This window comes from Choloepus didactylus, chromosome 5 (assembly GCF_015220235.1).
Source record: "Choloepus didactylus isolate mChoDid1 chromosome 5, mChoDid1.pri, whole genome shotgun sequence".
Lineage (NCBI taxonomy): Eukaryota > Metazoa > Chordata > Mammalia > Pilosa > Megalonychidae > Choloepus > Choloepus didactylus.
This window is the reverse complement of record NC_051311.1, coordinates 90,259,701-90,284,353: the sequence shown is the minus strand read 5'-3', so window position 1 is coordinate 90,284,353 and position 24,653 is coordinate 90,259,701. Positions and strand designations below refer to the sequence as shown.

General features: G+C 35.6%; 1 protein-coding gene across 3 annotated transcripts in view; it reads left to right on the top strand.

The window, feature by feature from the left end:
• The first annotated feature begins 1,881 nt into the window (after nt 1–1,881).
• KMT2E (lysine methyltransferase 2E (inactive)) overlaps nt 1,882–24,653 on the top strand; it is a 129,014-nt gene continuing 106,242 nt past the window's right edge. The window contains exons 1-2 of one of the 3 annotated variants that reach the window (XM_037836448.1): nt 1,882–2,267; nt 22,047–22,119. The gene's annotated coding sequence lies outside the window, so the exon portion shown is untranslated. The remainder of the gene's footprint in view (nt 2,268–22,046; nt 22,120–24,653) is intronic. The other 2 variants (XM_037836446.1, XM_037836447.1) reach the window with 2 other exon arrangements.

Sequence of the window (24,653 nt, the reverse complement as noted above, 5' to 3'; positions counted from 1 at the left end):
ATTAGAAAGTACAGAGGAAGAGAAAGGTTGAAAAGGGCCTTAAACTCAAATTGTGTATCCTTGGTTTCTTGGAAACTTTAAGGTTCCTGGGTGTTCTTACACCTTAACGCTTACTTCCAGCCTTACGAAATATTTTTCTATTCAAATCTGAAAACCTACGTCTCTTCAGAAAATAACTGATACTCCTTGACGTTGTGCCTCAGAAGGTAGTACCTCCTTGCAGCGCATTCCAGTGGCCCTCAGGGACTCAGCTGACTCAGATTCCCACATCAGGCATTAGCCACCTTACTTAAGTATACTTCGCAAGGAGAAAGGCACATAAGTGCGCCACACTTCACCTCCAAAAGCCGTCATACCTCATAAGGAGTGTCCCTCCCGGGGCTTTCCCCCGGGAACCGCAGCTGTTATGCCGTACAGGGGAGCGGAAGCTCTTTCAAACAGTCATCTCTTCCCCTTCAAGCCGCCAACGCCGACCGCACCACCGTGTCCTCCGCCCAAACCCTTTCCCCTCCCCCGCCCCAACCTGGGTCTGAGCCAAACCCCACAGGAATGCAGCCCGGTCACATGCACTGCGGCGGCGGTGGACGTGCCACTCCCCCCGCGCCCCAAGAAGAACCGGCGCCATCTTGCCCTGACGCAGTTAGAAAAGTCACAGGAGAAATCCTGTCCTGTCTCCTCGTTCGCGCCAGCTCCCCCAAGTTTCGCAGAGGCCGAGCCGGGGCCCTCACCTCGCGCAGGGACAGGAGAAAATAGGGAAGAGCCTTGAGATTCCCTTCACGACTACGTGGGTTCCACATCGGCAGCAGCAGCAACGATCACCATCACTTCTCTCTCTCTGTCTTTGCAACAGCCTCCCCCGCCGGCTTTGGCCCCACCCACTGCTGCAGCATGAGGTCATCGCTAGCCAATCACAATTCGCCCAACAAAACACATCTGGCTTTGATTGGCTGTAGATTCCGCTTCTGTCTCTCCCCACCAAGCGCTCCGGGTCGCTGTGGGGCAAGGACAAGACGGAAACCGCCATTTCGGGGAGGCCCCGAAAACAAGAGCTGAATGACAGTATCATTTTAGTGGGGAAACCCTTGTTTTATTCTTCGGCCTCCCCCTTTTTTACTTTGAGATAACCCTCTCTCTGTCCTTCCCTAGTTTAATCACCGCCACATAAAGGAATTCCCGTTCCCTTCCCCGCACACTGTCCCGCCGGCGGGGAAATCCTTCCCCAGGGTCAAGAGAAGTAGGAGGTAACGACGGCAACAGCACCGACGGCAACAGCAGCTTTTTACCCCGAAACACGGTGGAAGGGAGGCGGCGTTGACGGTGGCTGTATTTTTCCTGCTGCGTCTCCCCCCGACCTCTTCCGTTTCTTGCTCCTCCATCGAGACGGCAGTGGACTCGCCAGCTCCGCTTTTATCCGGTGCTCGGAGCCTGCGCACTGGAGTCGCCTCAGCCCCTAGTGGGCGTCAAGTGACACCCCAACCGGGTTCACCCAGTGCTTGAGGCCAGACTGGGGGCGGGGGGAAGCCGGGACTGAAATTGTTTTGGGGTGAAGGAGGAAAAGTGCATTGCTTTAAGAGGGTGATGGGAGGAGAGTCGTTCCTAGCGTCTACTGTCATGCCCACCCAGAAGCTGCATGTCCAAACTCACCTATATCCAGAACTCGAGGGCTACTCAGGAAAAGGGGATAAAAAAACCAATCCCCCCAAAGCCGAAATTTCCCCCAATTTTTTAAAAAGATTCCACTTAACTGGCTTCAGTTTTCGATCTACAACCTTCCGTGGAGAGGCAAAGGCGGGCGGCCGCCCACAAGCAAAATGGCGGCGGACGGCTTCGCCCCCTCCCCCTCTGCCCCTGCGGAGCGGGGAGGGCGGGCCCCGTGCACTTGCCGCCGTCGCCGCCGCCGCCGCGGCCGCCGCGGCCGCCGCCGCCGCCATTTTCCCAGAGTGAGAGGCAGTGACACTGTGCGGGCGCAGGGGGCCGAGTCGGAGACCGTGCTTGAGTTCGGGAGCGACAACAGAGGGGGCATAAGACATACTAAGCAGCCTTGCCGTCGCCTCTACGTTCCTGTTGACTGTCTGGGTTTTCCCTCCCCTACTCCTCTTGCTGGTGAAGAGGCTGCGCGCTGCTGTTTGGGGAGGGGGTGTGTGGACCCCGGTATTGAGTCCGCAGTGGCTGCCGTCGGGGGGTCGCCTGACCGCGGAAGTGTGGAGAGACTCCTTGGGGGTCGAGCTAATAACGGGGTTCGGGTGTCTGGTGTGTGAACATCACAGGTCAGTGCCTGTCGTCTCCGTGGGAGTTCATGGGGTTTACAGGGTGGGGGACTTATGTTTCAAAAGGGAGGGGGTTTCTCATCTTTATCTTTACGGGGGGTGGGGGTGGGTCAACGCTGACTCTCTGGTGTCTTTGCTCCGGCAAGACGTTGCCTGTTTAGATAGAATTTACCCCTTCTCTTGCCTGCCCCTAGAAAGGGAGCATTATGGCGGGTTTTAGGGTTGGGGAAGGGGAACCGGCAGTTAAACCCCCTTGAGAGTGGGAGTTAGGGAGGGGGCGCCCTCCTCATTGGCAGCGGGTTAAGGCCGCTTGGATGAGGAGGGAGGCTTGTGACTGTTGGTAGGGTTTATGTCGGAGAGGTCCCAGGAGCTGCCAGTTCTCCCTTTTCTTAATCGCATCTTGTTCAGGTGCTGAAAAGCCGTATAGGCCCCATTTTCTCCTTCCATTTCTTAAGTGGCAGAAGGAAATTTGTAGTTTTCTTGTAAATGCGAAGGAGGGTAAAGAGTACGGCCTGGGTTTCTTTCTTTGTGGGAGAACGAGACAGCTCTTATTCTCTCCGAGAGAGGGTAAACCCGCCCCTGAGGTGGTCACCCCTGTACCCAGCCTTCTCAGTCTCCTCCCCCACCCCTCTTGCATTACCGTCGTCCTTTACTGCACTGGAGGCTTATAATCCACAATATCGCACATTTAAGAAAAGCTTATTTTGACCAAGGGATTGGCACAGACACTGGCAGCACAAATGAGAAACAAACCCTTTACTGTGCTAAACGGGGGGAGGGGGGTGAAAGAAAAAACGATCCAGAGTGCTCTCTTCACTGGCGTTAGTTCCTTAAAGATCCATTCTTACTAGACTCTTAAGAATGATACATTTTAAAGTCAAAGAGAAGCCTCTGCAGTTAGCTCCAGAGTAAGCTTCAGTTTGCCTTTTTAGTCCCTTTTTAGAGATGTAGTAATGTAAGGTGTTTGGAGTTCTGGAGACCTTGGGAGAGAATTAGAGTGAGGTGCATTCAACTCGAGACTGGAGGCATCGATACCTAATTGGAAAACATTCCGTTTTTTAATTTAGTTTCTGAGATGGGGAGTAAAAACTGAAAATTCCCTCTTTTGTCCTTTACAGATTCTAAAAATGGCGGCCCCAGGCTGATGTTGTGGTAATCTAATCAGCTCGGGTCCTCCACACCCCATGCAGTGCGTTTGTCTGCAGCATATTACAGTCTTATTATGTTTACATGAAAAGACTGGTCTCCCCGCCTCCCCTCCCCCGCCCAAATCGTTTACAGAAATGTGTCGATTTTACTGCAAATTACAATGCAGTGTTTTAGTTGATCAATTTTATTGGTTTTTCCTGAGAGGGAAATAAAGTGACACCACTTTTGAAAAAAAACAAAAACAAAACACTCAGGTAGCCTTGGAAATTTCAGTGGTAGGAATAGGTGCTCTTAAACATAAAAAAAAAAAAAAAAAAAAAAAAAAAAAAAAACTTATTTGGGAACAGATAATAGCATTTGTTCGATTTAATTGAAGCATCTTTTATTCAGTATGCCAAAGTAAATTGAAATGATTAATAAGTGTTTAAATGCAACCTATTTGTACGACTAGAGAGACGTTTTAATCTAAACTGAAACGTTTCCCATCCAACTTTTCACCAATTTTGTGAATTTTAGTTGTTGTACTCTGTTTCAGATTTTTAGGGAGCTGTACAAACAAGCCTAAACCTGTTACTTCATTGGGTGCAGAGATGCTGCTCTTCACAACGATTATATTTTGCATCTATTTTTCCCTATGTATTAAGTATTTCCTAAGAATTTTCAAAGTTGATTGTGTTATTTGATAGTGTGAAGCTCCATTCTTTCCTGCCTTTTTAAATTGTTTTACAGCATATTACCATAATTATATAAGTAAAAAAGTAAGGCTTTATTTAGTTTGTGATTTTCCCCCTTCAACCATACCTGTTTACTTTTTATGGGATTGTGCAATTCAGTCTTTTTTCATACTTTAAATAAAAGCCATGCCGTAACAGGTCTTGAATCCATTTTATGCTGCTTTCAGAGTCTTACAGGTTGAGATAGAAAATTAAATGGTGTCATTTAACAGTATTTTTAAAACGAGTGAATGATTAGAATTCATTTTTGTAGTGGGAGGTCAGTTATCTTTTTGGCTTGAACAAAGCAGTGAGATATGAGTGGGCCATTAATGGCATTCAATGACCATTCTGATTGTGGAGCAACTGAAAGATGACTGCCTTTTGATCCAGTAGTTCTTACAAAGACTCCAGAGTATATACCCTTTCGTGACTCTCCTATTCCATTGTGAATATTTTAGAACAGAGTTTACTTCATATAGTGAATATGTGAGCTAGATTTATGATAGTGTTCTATTCTACAAAATAATTACAGAGATTACTAACTGGTGTAGGGATTTTCTACATATAAGTGAGTTTCATCATGGAAGACTCAAGTCTGTGCACACAACCTTGCTTAGGAGCTTTGAAATACATTATAATAAAATGGAAAAAAAAATAGTGGTGGGTAGTGAGGGAGTTTGTATAAGGATTTGGGGTCAATATTCATGTCCTGCGTGAACTCTGAAGTCCAAATCCTTCACTGCTGTATAAATATTGTATATTATTTTATAGGCTACGTAGTTAAGATCTGTAGTTCTCATAAGATTAGTACTTTAAACTTACTATCTAATATATGAAATTAGTATACTCTATTGGAAATTTGGTTTATGTAGTCATAGGAGTGAACACTCTCTATGCCCATGTTTTCTTGGTAGTGACCTTGCTCAGGTCTAGACAGGTAAAGCAGTTGGCCTTATTCAACTTCAGACAAAAAATTAGAAATTACAAGGAGTTATATCAAAGCTGCCTTCAGTTTACTTGCTTTCTTCATACTGACTTGCTTCATTCCTTGGGATTTTTGTTTGTTTTGATGTGTTTTGGTTCCTGTACAATGAACCTTTTAGTTTTTTTTTTAATTTGTACTTTATTTTGAATGGTTACTTTATCAATAACATGGCTATATATATTTGCTGTGATCAGTGTATACCCCAACTATCTGTGTTTTAAGTTAGAATTGTCCAGGCAAATTTGATAAAAGATAAGGCATCATTTTCGTTCCCAGAGAGTTTTGAAACATTGGTTTCCTTGGGGGAAAACTAGTCAAATGGTCTTTGTTCTTAGGATAGCTGAGTTGGGATTAGTTGTTTAAGTGGATTTGTAGAAACTGTAAAGCAATTGTAGAGACTCAGTTTCAGTCAGACTTCTCTTTTGTTATTAGTGTGAATTAGAGAATCCCTTTGATCCCAGTTTAAGTTTAGAACATTTACAGGTCTTCTCTACTTTCTTTCACCCTGTAGGACTTTGATAATTCTCCTACAGTTTTGGATTGTTTTTCTCGCTCACGGCTTCCAGCCAGAGAATCTTTGCCATATATACCACAATAAGCTCTAGGGCTTCTTGCATCTATAAATGCGGAAGTCAGGAGAAAAGTTGTTTAATAAATTAGAAATTCTTCCCCTCAATAAGTACATTAGTGAGACTATAGTGGTCTAATGGAAATTATAACTTCTTAAATTGGCTTCTTAATTTCTAAGATGAATGTATCCATTTACATGCATGAATCTTAAAGAAACCTATGGTTTTATTTTTAAAGGTATATTATGTAAATTTGAACAGATTTCTGTTTTTATGGAACTTACTACTGGCACTTAAATGTGTGGTAGCATAGTTTGTTTAAAATGTTGTATAAAGCCAACAGAACTTTGAAAAGCTATCAAAAATGCTTAGGAAATCTTATATATAGTTTTCTTAAAATATGCTAAATTTATTAAAAATATTTTAATTATGTATGATAGCTTTTCTCTCTAAAAGATATATTTTTAGCAGATAGTAGGTACTCAGTTATTTGAATATAAAACTTTCATTTAAACAAACATACATCTCAGATATTCAGGGTGATAAGGGACTGTTCCTTGATACGTTAAATTTAGAATGTAAGTTAAAATACTTGTGTTCTATGAGGCTTACTTTTTTAAAAAAAATTTTTCTTGTAGAAATATATATGCAGCTTAAACTTTCTCATTTTAACACACACTTTCAAGTATGCAATTAAGTGGTATTAATTACATTCATAATTACATTCTACCAACCAAACTTTCTGATCACCTCAAACAGAAACTGTACCCATTGAGCAACAACTCTCCTTTCTCCTTACCACCACTCCCCCCACTCCCCCCACCCCAAGTAATCTGTTATCTATGAATTTGCTTATTCTTGATATTTCTTATAAGTGAGAGCATACAATATTTATCTTTTTATGTCTGGCTTATTTCACTCAACATGATGTCTTCAAGGTTCATCTATGTCGTAGCACATATTGGAAATTCATTCCTTTTTATGGCTGAGTAATATTTCATTGTGTGTGTGTGTGTGTGTGTGTATACATATATATATATATATATATATGTATACACACACCTGAGGCTTTTTATTATTGAGTATAGAATTTTTACTGTATTTCTTTGTTAAATTTTTTGTAATAAAAATAATGTAAGAATACTATTTGAAATATTGCTGTACAAATGTTAGCTAGGTTTTAGGCTGGGTTTAAAATTGGAGTTGTTCAGAATTACTATTTTGTAATGTACAAATGGTGGGAGGACCCTAGTTTTTTCCCTTAGTATGGGAAGAATAATTATTTCTGTTACCTAAATTTTGTTTACCATGGAAGAGAAATATTTTTAGTTCAGAATTGTTTACTGTACTAAATTTGAAGTGGACAGTGTTTAACTGTAAAAATCTTGCTATTGCAGTTAAACAATGGTATTTTATTCAGAGGTAGGAATTAACCCTGTAATGATGCAAAGAAATTGTTTTTTGATTTTGTGAGCACCTATGCTAAGTGCTACATCAAAAATCAAATGGTGGTGACCCAGGCTAAATTAATTAAATCTTGTATTTTTAAGAGGGTTGAGAAATTTTTACTAGCTGTTGAATAACTAGGGCACTTTTTATTTAAATCATAGTCAGAAAAACAAGTTGGTTGTACATTTCACTTGATCCACATTTTTATTTGATAAGAAATTAAGGCTTTTTTTCCCTTGTGAACATAAGAAAGTCATTTTTCTATTGTTAGGTGTATTATAGCTTTATCAGAAATCTTGATTTGATTATTTACCAAGACTATTTGTTTAGCTTTTTTGGGATGTTGGTCATTTTCAATGCAACAAGTCAATCACAGAATTCTTTTTCGATGCATTGTATTATGACACCACCAAAACAGGCATTATGCATTTTATTGAGTAATCAACTACTTATCCATCAACATTTTTAAGAAAAATATTTAATTTTGCATTTTAAAATTGTCTCAAATGAGAAATCTGGGTTTAAGAAAAGACCTCTATACATGGCCAACATGATAAACAAAATGATTTGCGTAGCTTTCTTTATTCTTTTTATACAGCAATTGGAGAAGAGAGGTTATTTCCTAACAACTGTTAGATGATTGCCTAATTTAGAGTTAATCCAAAGAAAGAAACGTTCTTAGTCCTGAAGTTTATTATTGAGAAAGATAATATTGAGTAATCACACCTGTGTTATAGCCTGCTTGGTTGCAGTATTTGTCTGACCCTATGGCAGAAAGCTAAGATGTAACAGTGGGATTGAGTAAGTTTTGGTTTGTGGTATTTATAAAATGATTTAAAAGTTAACTTAAGTATGTAATCTAACATTTTATCTGCATACAAAAAATTAAATTTTTAAAATTTATATTGACTTGTTTTCAAAGGGTATTTAAAAGTTTTCTATTTAAAGACTTAAGTAGCAATACCCTAAGTTATTTTTTCCTTATTTGATTTAAATAAGTTTAAAGATTAAATGTTTTCTCATTTTCCTCACTGACCCTAAAAAAAAAAAAAAAAAAAAAGTCAAGCTTAGTGTCAATAGTATTATAGCAAAAAATATGATGAAAATAATTACCCATCACCGCTCAGGTTATCGTCACACAGTTTTGGTTTTTCACTTTCACATAAGAGAATGAATATATGTAAGAAAGAATCTTCTAATATTTTTGTTTTCTTATTTCATAGACTAATAATGAAATATAATAGTTTGTTTTTGATTTCACAAAGTGACCTCTTGAATTCTTCTTGTTTTATATGTTATTTAAAGAAAGACACGTTTCAGGGTTTTGAAAACCGATTTCCTCTCTAATGATGTGGCAGAAGATGGGGAGATTCTTGATGTGACTGATTTAAATGGTTAAGACTGTGCTCCAATAGCCATAAATTGATGGAGTCTGTGTGGTTGCTTTGATACATAGTTCTTTTTCAGAAAATAAGATTATTGAATTACTTACTTTACTGCTTCTCTTTAAGTGAAGCTGCGTAATTGGTTGAATTGACATAGCCTTGTTACATCTTAAATCTTTAAGCTCCCACCAAAACAGTATTTTTGAAACATAGACAAAAGATATGTATGTTACTGAATAAAAAAAAAAAAAAGGTGAATTTGCATAGCTACTATTTCCTTGGCACCAAGGATACCTAGAGACATAATAAGATTGTTCCTGCCTTGAGTGAGCTCACAGTGTATTTCTGCCTCTTAAAAACCTGCTGTTTTATGGTTTGTTTGGAAGCGGGGAACAGAAATTAGCCCCAGAGAGCTTAAATAAAAGATTTATTATAAGGCTAAATCTCACAGAACTTACCTGGAGAAAGTACAGATGGGCCTCAGGAATTGGCAAAATGTCAGACAGCCAGTATTCTCCATCTTGATCTCTAATTAGCTATTACTGGTTAAGGAGATATTGGTGGAGTGGGTGTTTATGGTGTATGTGTGGAGTTTCCTAGGATGAGAAGCAACAGAAGGAATCCTGGAAACAATTGCCTTTTTCAGGGAATTCATAGATGTTCAAATGTACTTGGGAGAACCTCCAAAACTAAACATTTGGTTGTTAAACTGATCCTATTTTGTAATTTAAAAATACAAATTTATCTATCTAGCTATCTATACACATAAATTGAGGAATGCTGTATATACACTAAGGCTTTTTTTTTTTTTTTTTACTTTTAATTTTGAAATAATTTCAAATTTACAGAAAAATTGTTTGAATAGTATAAATAACTCCCTTACACCCTTTACCCAGATTCTCTTACTTTTAATAGTTTGCTATCTTTGCTTTATTATTCTCTTTATACATATGATTCTTTTTCTGTATTGTTTGAGAGTAGATTGCATACATCACACCCCTTTACAAGTCTTAATACTTTAGTATGCATTTCCTTTAGGAAATACTTTTAATCTAGTCTGTGGGCCACAGACTAGTTTCATCAGTTGCCCCAATTATGTCCTTTATAACTTTTTCTTTCCTGATATAATAGCCAATTTAAGATCATAGATTGCATTTAGTTCTCATGTCTCTTTAGGCTCTAACCTGGAATAGTTCCTCAGTCTTTTATGACATTGACAGGCCGGTTATTTATACAATGTCTCTCAATTTAAGTTTGTCTTAAGGTTTATGATTAGATTCAGATTATGCATTTTTGGCTGTAATACTAGATAAATGATGTGTCCTTTTATCATATGGAAGCACAAAATCTTTGCACTTCACCAGTATGTTAATTTTGATTGGTTAAGGTGTTGAATAGTTTCTTCACAGTGTAGTTACAATTTTTCCTTTTGTGATTACTAAGTAATTTGTGGGGAGATACTTTGAGAGTGAATAAATATTCTGTTCCTCATTACACCCACTTTCCTTTCTAGATTGGTCATTTATTGATGATTTTTGCCTGAATAAGTTTTTACTTTGAAGGTTGCTAACACCTTAAGTTTTTAAACAGTGGTTTCTTTCCAGATAGTTGGGACTGTGGGAGTTTTATTTTCCTGCTTTTTAAATTTTTCTCTAATGCATTTGATTTTTTAATCACAATTTTTCTCTAATGCATTTTCTCTAATGCAGATTGATTTTGTAATCACAACAAGTAAGACATTTTAAGGAAGAAAAGTGTAGATAATTTAGATAGTATCAAGATAGTAATCCAGCAGTGTCCCACATATATGGGATTTAAAAGTTTCTTGGATACCAGTCTAATTTGAAATCCAGAACACAGAAATTAAGTACTAAAGGTGTTAAATTACTTTTTAAAAATGATGTGGTTCCCATTCATTGTGTTTTTAGAATTATTGCTGGAGTATTGAGTTACATTTGTGTTGTCTAGGTTTATGATTTCCCACTAATGCTAGCAGTTTGATTTCTAAGACAAGGCTGAAAGATCTATTTTAATTGTGATATTCTCCTCCCTTCTTTTAAAAAAAGTCTTCAGGCAATTTTTTGAAGTAAAATATTTTTTCTGTAATAATTGAGACATTATTCTGTATGTATATACAAGTTAATATATTTTTAAAAAGGGTTGGTGAGATGGTATGTTCAATTCAGCAGAGCATCAAACATCTATAAATCTTAGTAAAGCAGTGTATGATATTTGGAACCTTGTAATCATAGAAATCTGTACTCACTGCAGAAGAGTTTAGAAGGACAAGAAAGGGAAAAGAAATGGGGGAAAGTACTTAGACGTTGACTACACAGAGGTGTACCACTCTTATCATTTTGGCATATTTCCTTTCAGTGATAGCAAATTTTGATAACTAATTTGGATGACAATTTGAATGTTATTCTGATTCAGGCATCAGGTAACTTTTTGAATAAAAATGATTCATATCTTTGGAAATGTTTTTGAGACCTTTGAATACATTCAGTGTGCATATTTTTCCTAAAACTTAAAATTCCCTTCTGAAGAGATGGACATAATCTTATTTCAGAACAGTGGAATTAATGAGATGGTATTGTGGATACTGAGCATCTTGTAGGTGCTTAATTGATTGAGGTTAAAAAAAAAAAACTCTTTTGAAATTGACTGTATCCAGCTGTTTTGTGGGGTGAATGAAAGTTCAATTTGTAGTACTAACAAATCTGATCTCATTGTTTAAAGCAAGTATAGGGTAAACATGCAAAAATAAGCCCCATGATGAGCTAGAAGATGTTCTTTTCAAGCCAGAAACCCCAACCTGGTCATGTAAAGTAGTGTAAAATAACACGTTAGTGGATTGAAGAGAAGATAGGTTAATAAACTAGTGTTAGAATTGATTTGTGGTATCTTTTCGTTAAATATTTCTCATTATGGCCCAGAGACCACTTACATCAATTTCATGGAGTGCTTATTAAAATTAACAATCCCGGGCCCCATCCCAGGATCACACATTTAGAGTGGGGCCTTGAGTCTGCATCTTAGTACTAGTCCCAGATGATTTTTTTTCGATTCTGACCCTTACCTTTTATCTCTTAAGAAGACTGAGCCCCAGAGATGTTAAATAATTTTCTTAAAGTCATACAGTCAGGTTGATCAGGGACAAAAACTGAGGTCCTGGTGTTTGGTGAGTGCTTTATACTTTTTCAAGATACAGTGCTCATTCGTTTCTTGAGAAGCCAGGCCACTAATATTGGAGCCTCTGAATAAGGGAAAGCTGGTCTTTGTGCATTGTCATCTAACAGACTCTTTATGTTCCCTGCTTCTGTACATCTGAACTCAAGATAATCTGTTCATTTCCAGAACCCATGTGTTATTTGCACAAGGGTCTTGGATTAGAACTATAGTGATACTAGATTGGGATCAAGTTGTAGTGAGTCTTGAATGCCGGTATAAGCATATGGACTTTATGGGAGGGCTACTGAAAAGTTTGCTTTGTGGAGTGACATAATGGAATGCTCTAATTTCCTCCTTCTGAATCTTAAGATTATGAGGGTGATGTATGCTTATTAAAAGAACTCTGTACAGGATTTAAGAGCGGCGACTTTGGCCCCAAACAGCTTTTGTTTGTGCTCAAACTGGGTCATAGTAGTTGTGTGACTTGGATAAATTATCTAACTTTTTGATGCCTTTCTTAGTTTCTAGATCTGCAAAATGGAGATAATAGTGCTTTATTGCATAGGGTTGTTTTGAGAAATGAATGAGTATGTGTAAAATTCTTGGTAAGCTCTATGGCTGTTAGGTTGTAGTTGCTTCTGGAAAAAAGTGAGTCTGACTCCCATCTCTAGGGTTTCTCATATGCCGAGATGATCACTGTTCATATTTTATGTATTTCTCTTGTGTTTTATGTAGATACTGTAGAAATTTTAACTTTAATTTAACGAACCTGCAGGATTAACAGAAGCCCTCCTTTCCTTCTTTAAACATTACTAATGCCCATTGCATGTTGGATGAAACAAGCTCTGAGCTGCTTTCACCAGTTAAGCTGAATGCTCTGAAGAGTCATATGTTTGTTTCCAAATTGACTAATTCCATTGTACTTGTATTGTGTTTATATTATTAACTGTTACAAACCACTGATGTGAATGCGAAGAGAGAATTATTTAATGAAAACTAAGTTAAGTGCTTTGGAGAACCTAGGAAAGGCAAGCGAATTGTTAAGAAAATTGTCAAGTTAGGTCTGGGTAAATTAACTAAAAGATTATGGGGAATGATTCTAAAAATCTAGAAGTAAGTCTGCATTTGGATTGCTCTACAAGTGTCTACGTGATTTCTTATCTTGAAAGAAACTAAAACTAAACTGAAAACAAATACATTTTAGATATAGTTTATGCAAGGAAGAGAACCCAGAATTCTAGTCACAGGAGCCATACTCAGAGAAAACACTTTGGCTTGACACCAAAAGATTGATGAATAATGTTTTAAATGAAAAATAAAATGTTCAGTATATATTATTTTTTATGATTCTTCATGTGAACTGATTTTGAGAAACCTACAAACTTCCGATCCCTACTGTGCATATGTAAACCCCAATTTAAAAAAAAATCCAAATGGGAATCTATCCTACCATTCTGTAATATTCTTTTTTCATTTAATATTTTGGAAATCCAAAAATGCTATTTTAGAATCTGACTCTGGTTTGTTCAGTGGAATTTATAGGACCCTACCTAAAATGACAAATTCCTGATGCTTGGAGCTTAACAGATAGAATGGCTTAACCAGGCTAACTTTTATCTTGTAATGTTTAAATTCTACTCTCCTTAAGGAATTTTTTTTTAACTGATAATATTGTTGCCTAGATTCATTGGGTGTCAAATAGTGAGAGTCTCCTTTATGTGAAGGCATTTTGATAGCTCCTAATTTTGGTTTGCTGGTCTCATACATGCTTTCTTAATTAAGTAAGAGAGTAATGATTGTGTTGGCTAATATCACGGGTATCAGTTTGTGTGGTCTTGCTCTATATTAGTAGTAAGCTATTAACTATACATTAATAATTGCTTGATCTTTGAATTTCAAGGTAAAACTGTCAGATCTTAGGGTATTATAGCCAAAAGGATACAATATTGTGTAATTACATTGAGAATAACTGGGAAGCTGATATTTATCGCTTAAATTTGACCTATAGTGATGGTGGAAGTTGTATCTATAAAGAGATTCTGCTGGTATAGGCTAAATTATCACTTACAGGGTTTACCATTTATGCCTCTTTTATCTCCTAAAGTAAATGATTTATTAAGGATTTTAGGAAAAGTATTCCTGACTCAGTCCTCAACTTCACACAGCAGCTTCTTTCTCCATGTTCAGATGGTTTTTATATGAGTGGCTAATCAGCTTAGCACATGTGGGCTATTTCTTCACAGAAAGGTCTTTACAATAAAGTTGGAAAGTGAAAATAGGTGTAGCCTATCTCTTAGCAAATGTATTGGTCTCTTATAACATTCATATCTACCCAACCTCATTCCTGACATTTTCTTATCATTTTCCCCTTTATTGTAAAATTTCTTAGTGATTATGTACCTTGTTCTAGACAGGCTATTCTAAAACCCTGTCTTGAACAAGACATATAATAGGTTAATGAAGTTTGCATATGTAAGTATTTTTCCTAAAAGAGACTTAGATCTTTTCATTCCATAATTCATTTTTCTTTGTCATAATTCATTTCTGACGGTAAAGTGCATAGATTTTTTTTTTCCCTAGGCTTCAGCTGCCTAGTTGTAATACACTATTCCTTCTGTTTCTAGGTTTTTGTTTGTTTTTGTTTATCTATTTATATTGCTGTATGAAGAGGAAGAATTTAATCTTTGAATACTGTGGGAAAATACTGTTGAAATAAATGGCTTAAATATGGAATTTACTTGTTTTTCCTTTCTGTTCTTTTTTCAGTTGGTCACTTGTTGATTTTATAGGTTGTTAAATACTTAGAAATTAAGCTACTTTATCATGCTGATTACACTTTAAACTTAAGATGTTATAGTAAGTATTTTAAATGTCGATTATTAAGGTAACTTATCAGAATGATACAGTGATAGAGCTGCTGTTCTTTGCATTTTTATGGCCTCGGTGGTCAGTTGATTAAGTGATTAATTGATTCAGTGATCAATTGATTAAATTACCATTGGAATGAATTATATAATCTTCATATCTTCTAACAGGCAAGAAAACTGACATTAATAAATGAATATATTTTGCTTATATTATTAACTCTGCAAGGTAGATATTTTACCCATTTTCCAAGAAAGGCCTGAGAGACTGAGGTTTTTTTTAGAGTCACATAGCTAAAGAGTGCCTATTCAAGAATTTGAATTCAAGACTTTGGCTCCAAAATAGATTATTTTTTAGTGTATCTTATGTAAATTAAGCCATTGGAAAATCTTAGCTTTCTTCTGATCCCTATTTATAAAGGGCAGTTCTTGAGAAGGTCATGAAAATGTACAAGTCGTTAATCAATGGGAGTTGCTTAAGAAGACTACTCTTAATTACCCTTGATTATATTGGATTGCTCTAGCTCATTTCAAATGCCTTAAGAGCAACTTAATTAAGTTTGTTTCTTATTGTAATATACACACACACATACATTCACACAAATACATACATATACTGTAAAATTTGCCATTTTAACCATTTTAAAGTATACAGTTCAGTGGAAAACAAGTCAGTTTTGTTCACTGCTGATTCCCCAGTACCTAGAGCAGTATCCATAATGTAATATATGCTCAATAAATATGTTAAATGAATGAATTTGAATTGATTTTATTATATTTTGAAATATTAGAAAAGCTACCAAAATCTGGGGGAACATGCTTAAATAGATGGGGATTTCTCTGTTTAGAGACAAGGTACTCAAGTGATAAGCTAGAAGGGTTGCTGACTGGAAGTTATTCAGGAGATGATGATGATGATTAGGACTTGAATAGGACCATGGAGATTGAAGAAGAATGAATCTGAAACACTGAGGAGGCACAAAAGACTGGATGACAATATAATAGGAGGCTAGAGGAAATAATGATAAAAGGGAGAACTGGGAGAATGGGGTACTAATAAGAATGGAATGGAAGAAGGTATGTGGAAAAGATATGGTTTGAAGGTTTGATTTTTGAAGTCGTGGCAGATATTTGAGTAGATACGTATCCTATAAGTGGCTAGGAATAGGAAATCAAACAGGAAAGAATGGTTGAATCCAAGATTGAGACACAAATAATGGGGAGGACTGCATCTTTGGGGGCAACCATATTTTAGGATAATAAGGGGAAGAGAAGTAATTAGAAAAATAAAAAATATTCCAGAAGGAAATCAATCATTAGCATTCTTCAGTGGCATTTTTAAAAGAAAAGATCTGTTCATGTTCCTCTGAAGGGAGGGAGAAGGAGAGATTTGGGTGTGATACAGAGGGAAAGTATGATTTAATCAAGAATAATTTAGGTAGTATTTTAGGAGCCACCCAATTACAGGTTTTGAGAGCTAATACATAAATATTTCAATTCTTGCTATGAGGTGGATGATCTAGTTGTGGAAGATACACATCTAAGAGCTGTTTCAAAATAATATGTGTCAAATTATAAACCAGTGATAAAAAAGTATAAGTAATACATTCTTTGAAAGGTTAAGAAGGGAAGAGATTAGTGTGGAATAGGTTTTATAGCTGGAACAGTCTTTTGAGATGACCTAGCTGAATTTTAGATTACAGGTGAGGAAACAATCTTCAGGAGGTTGATCTACTAAAAATCTCAAAGCTAATTTTGTGGCAGAAATGTCTTTAAGTTGGAAGGCTTCAAGGAAGCAGTGTTATTTAAAGGATCTTTGCAGTTTTAATAAGATTTTTATTGGGTGGGATGGATGTAAGGACAGAAAAATTACTTTAGAAAAGTTGAAGATAAATGAGCAAGAATATGCCAATAGTAGTGAAGAGACTTTCATAATCAAAAGAATTACATATTGGAATATTACTATGGAACAAAGTAACCTTGAACCTAGTTCAAAGTAATTACTGTGAACTATTATGCTTTTGTTGAACAGGGCAAAGTCATGAGGAAACTACTGTCTTTTGATGTATATTTTAACCAATGTTGGAAATAGTCGTTCTTAAATGGAGCACTGAAGAGAATGCTTTTTATTATTTTTTTTAAGTGAAGTAGGAAAACCAGGCTACCTCCCAGGCTTATTGAATCAATAGGAGTAGGAGTGAGGCCGAGGAATCTGTCCTTTTTCAAACCCCTTCCCCAAGTATACAAAATGTAGCACTATGGATTTATGTTTGGAAGCACTGCTTTAAAGGTCAAGTTAGAAGAAGGAGAGAATCCACTTCGAAAATTATTCTGGTAGTCCAAGTCTGAGATAATAAAATATAGACTGTAGGATTAGAAAGAGTTTTTTCATTAGATTTGGAAGTACATTGTTTTTAGAGAGGGAAAAATGGGACTCAGTTTCTCTAGTCTGAAAGAAATTGATTCAAAATAATGGTAGAAGGAATATTTGGTTAACCCAGGAGTGGGCAATTTTTAGAAACTTGAAATTAAAGAATGAAAGAAATTTTGCCAACTACCCTTATGTGGTGGCATGCTTATTTTTATTTAAAGGCTAAAAAGTAGTAATAACGAACCAAACTAATAGTCTATATAGATTTGAGTGAATAAGATGGACGTGTTTACAGATTTTTTGTTTGATTTTTAATTAAAACAGACTAATACTACTTTTGGAAGAGTATTTTTCTGCCCTTTGGACAAGTGCAATTTACCAGTGAAACAACTTTTTCATGTTATGTCTTGAGTCAAGTATTAATTATTTTCTTTTAGCCTGTGGTTTTGAAGCTGTTCTTCAGGAAGTGTTAGGCTTTTCATGGAATTTAACTGGTCAATGGGAGGATGTACAGCCAGGGACATTCTCCTGCCATCCTGCTTAACCATAGGCATAGCAAATATGAGGTACAAATGCCTGCTGTACCCATTGGCAGACATCATTAATTAGTTGTGGTATTCTCCCATTATATCTAGCTGTGACCTCCCTAACACAGTTCTTCAAAATGTCACTAGCAATCATTGGAAAAAGCATAGGAGATTAAAATGATTTTTCAGCCTAGAACCATAATAGATAATTATGTTAATGTGTAAGATTTCATTTGTAGGAATGGTTCTACCAGTGTTTAAAAAAAGTTTGAAGTCCACACTTATAATGCCTTTTTTAAAAAATATATTTTTTTTTAATTTTGAGATATTTATAGATGGACCTGCAGTTGTAAGAAATAATACAAAGATTTTGTGTATCCTTTACCCAAGTATTCCTCAGTGGTAACATCTTGCAAAACTGTAGTATAATATCATGACCAGGGTATAGATGTTGATGCAGTCCACCCATCTTATCCAGATTTCCCCCAGTTTTACTTATACTTATTTCTGTTTGTGTATATTTAATTCTATGCCATTTTATCACATGTAGTTTCCTGTATCCACCAACACAGTCAGGATACAGAGCACCAGAATAGTTCTATCACCACAAGGATCTCTGGTGTTGCTCTCTTATAACCACACCCACCTCCCTCAACCCCTCCCCCAGTTCTCCAAATCTATAATTTGTTGTTTCAAGAATTTTATATAAATGGAATTATACAATATGTAACCTTTTGGGATTGGTGTTTTCCACTCAGCGTTATTCCCTTGACATTCATACAAGTTGGTGAATGTATTAATAGTTGGTTCCTTCTTACTACTGAGTAGTGCTCCATTTAGTCTTATTTTAACATTTGGTAGCTACCACATAGAACGTGAAGTTTCAGATATTTCTGTTAAAATCTGCAGATACATGTTGTCTCTCACTTTTGTTAGTTTAGTTTCTGTGACTCTGTTTATCCTACCATCTTTAATCCATAACTTCCATAAGGACTACTGAGAGCTTAAAGAATTACTCATGTAGAGAACAATTACATTTCTTTTTTTTAAATGGAAGAAAATTTTATAGTCTTTGATGTATGTGATGTTATTTATATCATGCTTTATAGTACTCACTTAGTGCTTTTGTAAATAAAAGTAAGATTTTGAGGAATTTGGGGAGGTGATTATTCTTAAGTTTGAAGATTCTTTTTCTTTTGCATTTGTATATTAAGCATTGCATTCTAAGGTATACAGTCATGAATCATTTGGCCAGTAAAAATTGGGAAGAGATAACTTTTAGAATGAAATCACTTTTGCTAGCTACATTCTCACAATATGAACAAGGAGTGAAGTCATTCAAAGAACTGTTTTACTTGTGTAGGAAATGCAGATTGTACATTTTTACCCAGGGACTCTAACTAGAAATCAATCCCGGAATTACTATTTGCATAAAGTCCATGTTTCAGTAGATTTTTACACTATAGTTCTCTGATTCCCAATACTTGGAGGCTGACAAATACAATTCAAAAATAATAGCATGGTGCATTTTAAAAACTGGGTAGTGTTGAAATTTATTTAAATTTGAGAGGTTTTGTGTTGATGGTAGAGGAGTATAGCAGTATTTTATCTGATTGCAAAATTGTGTTGAGAATAACTTCTCCAAAGCCCTGGTAGGAGGAATGGTACCCCACCATGTAAGGATGAATAGTTCACTGTATCATATTCATGCATGCATTTTTCAAAACATGGGTTTTAAAAGTTTTAAATGTTACTTTTCTTGATATTTTAATTCACTTTGATTCCAACATCAAATCACTGTTGAACCCAGAGATAAACTTGGTTGGAAGTTAAGCCAGTATGGAGTTATAAAAAATACTGGCTTATTTGGGAAAGTGCCTCATCCTTGATTATATGGATGGTTTGATGCTCATTGGGGGATAATATCATGAGGGTTGCCTTTGGTTTAGTCTTTAAGAACTCTAATCTTGGGAGAGCTGATTTTGTTTAGACAAAAGTTCTGTTAAAAGGATTTCAGGGTCCAGGAGGCTGATTTATTTTACAATCTGTATGCAAAATTTCTGCTTAAGGAATGATTTGAAAAGGTATGTTTGGAATTTGTAGTAAAAGGTCTTGGCTGTTCAATTTTTAAGTGAAACTATTTCTAACACATTATTTGGACTTGCAGTAGTACAAACATAAACATCACTTTCTCCTTTACTGACAAGAATGGACTCTGGAATACATAAGAAACTCTAACTAGCCTACTTGGATTTTACAGGAATAATAATGGAATTGTTCTCCAATAATTACCATTTAAGAATTTTTCCTAAATATTTAACTCTCAAGAATTTTAACTGATAATAACTGAACTTAACTGAGTTCAACTTAACCACACAATCCTTGAAACAATTCAGAAATATATTCTATCATTATTCTCATTTAAGGATGAGGAAACTAAGGCTTTAAGAAAGTAGTCTTCATTAATAAGTGACAGTGTGAAAGCTAAAGCATGGCTACATTGATATTTAATTTAGTAATAATTGGTTTATATTGTACTAGATATGGTAAAGTGAAACTTTTGAAACTTATTGAACAAGAAAATGTGCCTTTTGAACATTGAATTTTTTATATAGATTTCTGTTTTTCAAGTAAGTCCACCAACAATAATCTTGAAATCAAAACGGTAGACTTTTCTAAATAGAGATTTTATTTGCTATAAAAGTATTATAATGTAAGTTGAATTGGTGAAATCCTTTTTTGCCTATAGAATTCAAATGGTTATTCAAATTAAAATTTAACCAGTTAGGAGATGGTCTTTGTTTAACAAATAGTTCTCTATAGGAACTGAGTGTACCTAGGCGGCGTGTATTACTAATTTCAGATTTGGAGCATGGTTCCTTAGTTTTGGGGTTGCTTTGAACTCACTATTGAGGCATGTGTTTGTTCCTGAAAATAACAGGGAATTTGAATATCTTTATCTTTGGATTATGTGCTTTGTAGTATACCTGAAATATTTTAAACACAAATTTTAAAGTTTGAGCCCATGTACCTCTACTTTTATGGTAGTTTCAGTGCATTATTGTTGAATGGATATAAGTTCATTCATTAACTAGATATCAAGTTCAAGGGAGGAACTATGTAGGTTTTCTGACTGTGCTTTCATTTAGTGTCTCAGAGTAAATGCAGTCCAGTGAGATGTATTTATTTTATTTCCCTTTTTGAGAGAAGCATTTGTCAGTTTTTTTGCTTAACTGTAAATTCTAGATTATTTTACTGATTGTCTGACAAATTTTAATTTCAGACAAACTAAGGTGTAGGCTCTGGAATCATACTGTTAGGTTTTAAATCCCACCTCTGTTATTTATTATCTGTGGAACTTAGGACAAGTTAGTCTCTCTGCCTCCTCTGTAAAATGGGGATAATAATTGTACCTACAATTAAACATTGTAAGCACTCGTTAAATATTTGCATTCATTATTATTAGATCCACAAGTTGGGGAGGTTTGAGTATCAGGTAAATGTTTGTGTAACACTATCTGATAATAATATTAACCTAATTGGAGAAATACATAACTCATTCTGTTCTCCAATGTTTTGTAGCTTTTTAAAATCTGGTATTCTATTCTGACATCCAGGAATAAACTATTTAATAGATTACTATATTATATAATAAATAATATACTTAACTGTTAATATACTTGTGGTTATAAAATATAAATTGTAAGGTTATCAACCTAACCAGCTTCCATTTACAGTTGAAACTCAGAGCAATGAAATGACTTGCCCAAGGTTTCATAGGTAGTAATGGATCCTGATCAACCAGTGTTCTTTTTATTATGCTTTAGTCAACTCCTAGAAATTAAAAAATCTTAAATGTATTATGAAGGCAGTTTGATTTCTAAGTTTTAAGAAAATCTTGGGTACATGGTCTGTCACAATTTTTTTCAAGTTTCTTTTTTTTCATTTCCATTAGTAATTTAACCAAATATTCACTTACCTAGTCCTTTAGTGATTTACTGTCAGAAATACACAGATTAATTTAATTTTAGATATTTATTGCGTACTGTTTAAGGTACTTATAAAGGACTGAAAGATATCAATAAATGTCCCTTTTTTCAAAGAGATTGGGTGTGTTTATTTGTATTTTTAGGAAAAAAAATTATTTTCATTCCTTCTGCCTTTTGGATATCACACTTGTCTTCTCAGTGGTATTTTTTATTTTCTGTACTTTGTAACATGGTTTTAAAAGCAGCCTCCATCTTCCAGATTTTCTGACTGATTAATTTCTACTTTAATTGCTTTTCCTTTTATCTTGTTTTTTTTTGTGTTTTACGGTGTTTTGGGTTTTTTTTAGTTGTTGCCCTTACTTTGCCAAAAGTAATATATTTTCCCAGTTTCTTTCCAGTTTGATTTGGTATTTAGCTTTGATTTTAGCTTTACTTCTGTTTGCATTCATTTTTGTTTAAGAATGAAGAATAAATTTATCCTTTGAAGAATTAGCTGCTGTCTTTGAAATTCCTTTGGTTTTAGGTACAATATTAGTAAGAAGTACCTCTAATTTTATGTCATTTGAAAAACAGCTCAATACTCCTATGTTCACTTGGTTTCTAGGTCTATTCTGGATAGCAGGTTTTGTGAAGACAGTTATTCTTTCTTGGACCTCAGATTTACCAGACATCTCATGGTATTTCCTTTTATATTATTTTTTTTAATGACTGCCATTTATTCTCAATGTATGCTGTATGTATGTATTTACTTACCTGTTGGATGCAGTTTTTTGATTCACATGTAATTATTGCGGAGCACTCACGGGTTGTGTTGAATTTTTTTTCCCTTTTCTTATGCCTGGGTTGTAAGCTCACATCTTTTCCACTTACTATATTGGCTGTCCTTTTTTTCTTCCTTTTCTTATTTTTAAAGACACAATGACTTGACTCTAACAAATTTATGATTTTATTAAATACTGACTGGACTTTTAAGCATGGTGAGTTTTCTGGCTGTAGAGTTTTTTGGTATTAATGAATATAGTGAAGTATTTGCCATTTTATCGTCTAAATAGATATGACCTCTTGTTTTCTGATCTCTGGAAAATAAATTACAGGTATCTTTTTCCTTATTGACTCAAACTTGGAATCTGTGATTCTTTTTCAGATGTGATGATCTGTCTTTATCCTGATGATAAGATTCTGTGTTTTTAGAAAGGTGTGTTTCTGGAGAAGGTGTCATGTAGTTGTTTTTGAAGCGTTTATATTGTACAGATTGACAATTCATTTGGTTAATGAGGCCAGGGTTGCAGTTTTATCCCAGCTGCTTTAATTCATTCACCAGTCATTCTTAGAGTGCCTCTTGTGTTCCAGGCACTGTGCAGAGTTTGGGAGACAGGTAGTAATCATACAGTTGTAAGTCCAAAATAGGCTTATGGCAACCTTTTCACTACTATTTAAAAAAAGCTTCAGTGTAGTGTTTATTGATGATTATATATTAGCATAAAAAGAGGCACATTATTGGATATATACCCACGTATATTCTTTTAGATTGCAAATATTACTCAGTTACTCCAAGGAATATATAATGACTTGATTTCTGTTTTCCAGTTTCTGCCTCTGGTAAACAAATGCACAACTAAATATTGGTTAACATGTGCCTAAAATATAAGACTTCCAACGGTGTAACCTAAAAATAAACTAAGCTGAAGAAAACTTCTGTTTAGATGCTACCTACAAGGAAGAGAATTTTTTTAAAATTGTAGTTGTTAACCTGTTGTTAGGTCCAAGTCTTCAGCATTTTGAGGAAATACAAAATGCTGTAAAATTTGAGTAGAACAAACTTAGTTTTTGTACTTTGCATTTTGTTTGTTCGGAAATTTTATAATAAAATTTCCATAATTTTGTGCAGATTAATAAAGGCTTTTGTGAAGTAAGAAAAGAAGATAGGACAACTTTTCCTGTTTCTCACATTGCTCTAATTGTCTTCGAGGGAGGCTTTGGTGGCGTAAACAGTGTAAAAATGTGGCAAGTGGAGAACCACAGTTAATTTATTTTTGAAAGCTGTTAGATGATTCTTTTTAATTCAGAGCTAGAGAGATTTCCTGTCTGCACATTTTTGTATGATGAAATAAGAGTAACTCTTTTTGTAATGTGGCTACCACTTTCTTATGGCTAAATATGTGTATGGCAGTGTACAAAATGCTTTGCATTCATTAGTTCATTTTCTTCTCAGAAACTGTATGAGGATAAATCTACTTTTTATAAACAAGGAAACTGGTACTCGGGTTAAGTAACTTGTCTAATAACTAGTAGAAGCAAATTCCAAAATGTGTGTGTTTTTAACTGTTAGTTGCGATTGTCTATTTTATAGTATATTTTTATTTTAATACTTTGTACTGTAAGTAGCTTTCCTTGAGGTACAGATGGTTTAAAAGTAAAGACAAGTTTTTTTTTTTTCCCATTTTGGTATTCTCCCCCCATAATTGTATGGTTTTATAATCTGTATTATCAGTGAGACAAATCAGAATTAACACAATTATAAGTGAGTAGATAGTCTCAAGCTTGTAAAAATTAAAGATAAATACAAGAGCTATTTGAAGAAATACTGCTCTTTCAACTTTACAGATACAGGGACAGGGACAATTTTGACTGTTGCTCTATTCCGGTTTATAGAATTAGCTGTGTCTATGTTGTTCCTGAGTTCTGTATCGTTACTTGTTCTGGTTTGCTAATGCTGCCGTTAAGCAAAATACCAGAAATGAATTGGCTTTTATAAAGGGGGTTTATTTGGTTACACAGTTACAGTCTTAAGACCATAAAGTGTCCAAGGTAAGGCATTAACAATTGGGTACCTTCACTGGAGGATGGCCAATGGCATCTGGAAAACCTCTGTTAGCTGGGAAGGCATGTGGCTGGCATCTGCTCCCGAGTTCTGGTTTCAAAATGGCTTTCTCCCAGGACATTCCTCTCTAGGCTGCAGCTCCTCAAAAATTTCACTCTTAGTTGCTCTTGGGGTGTTGTCCTCTCTTAGCTTCTCCGGAGCAAAAATCTGCTTTCAAAGGCCGTCACCAAAATGTCTCTGTAAGCTGCAGCTCCTCGCTCAGCTCCTGTGCATTCTTCAAAGTGTCCCTTTTGGCTGTAGCAAGCTCGCTCCTTCTGTCTGATTTTATATAGTGCTATAGTAAACTAAGCAAAGCCCACGGTGAATGGGCACGGCCACACACCTCCAGGA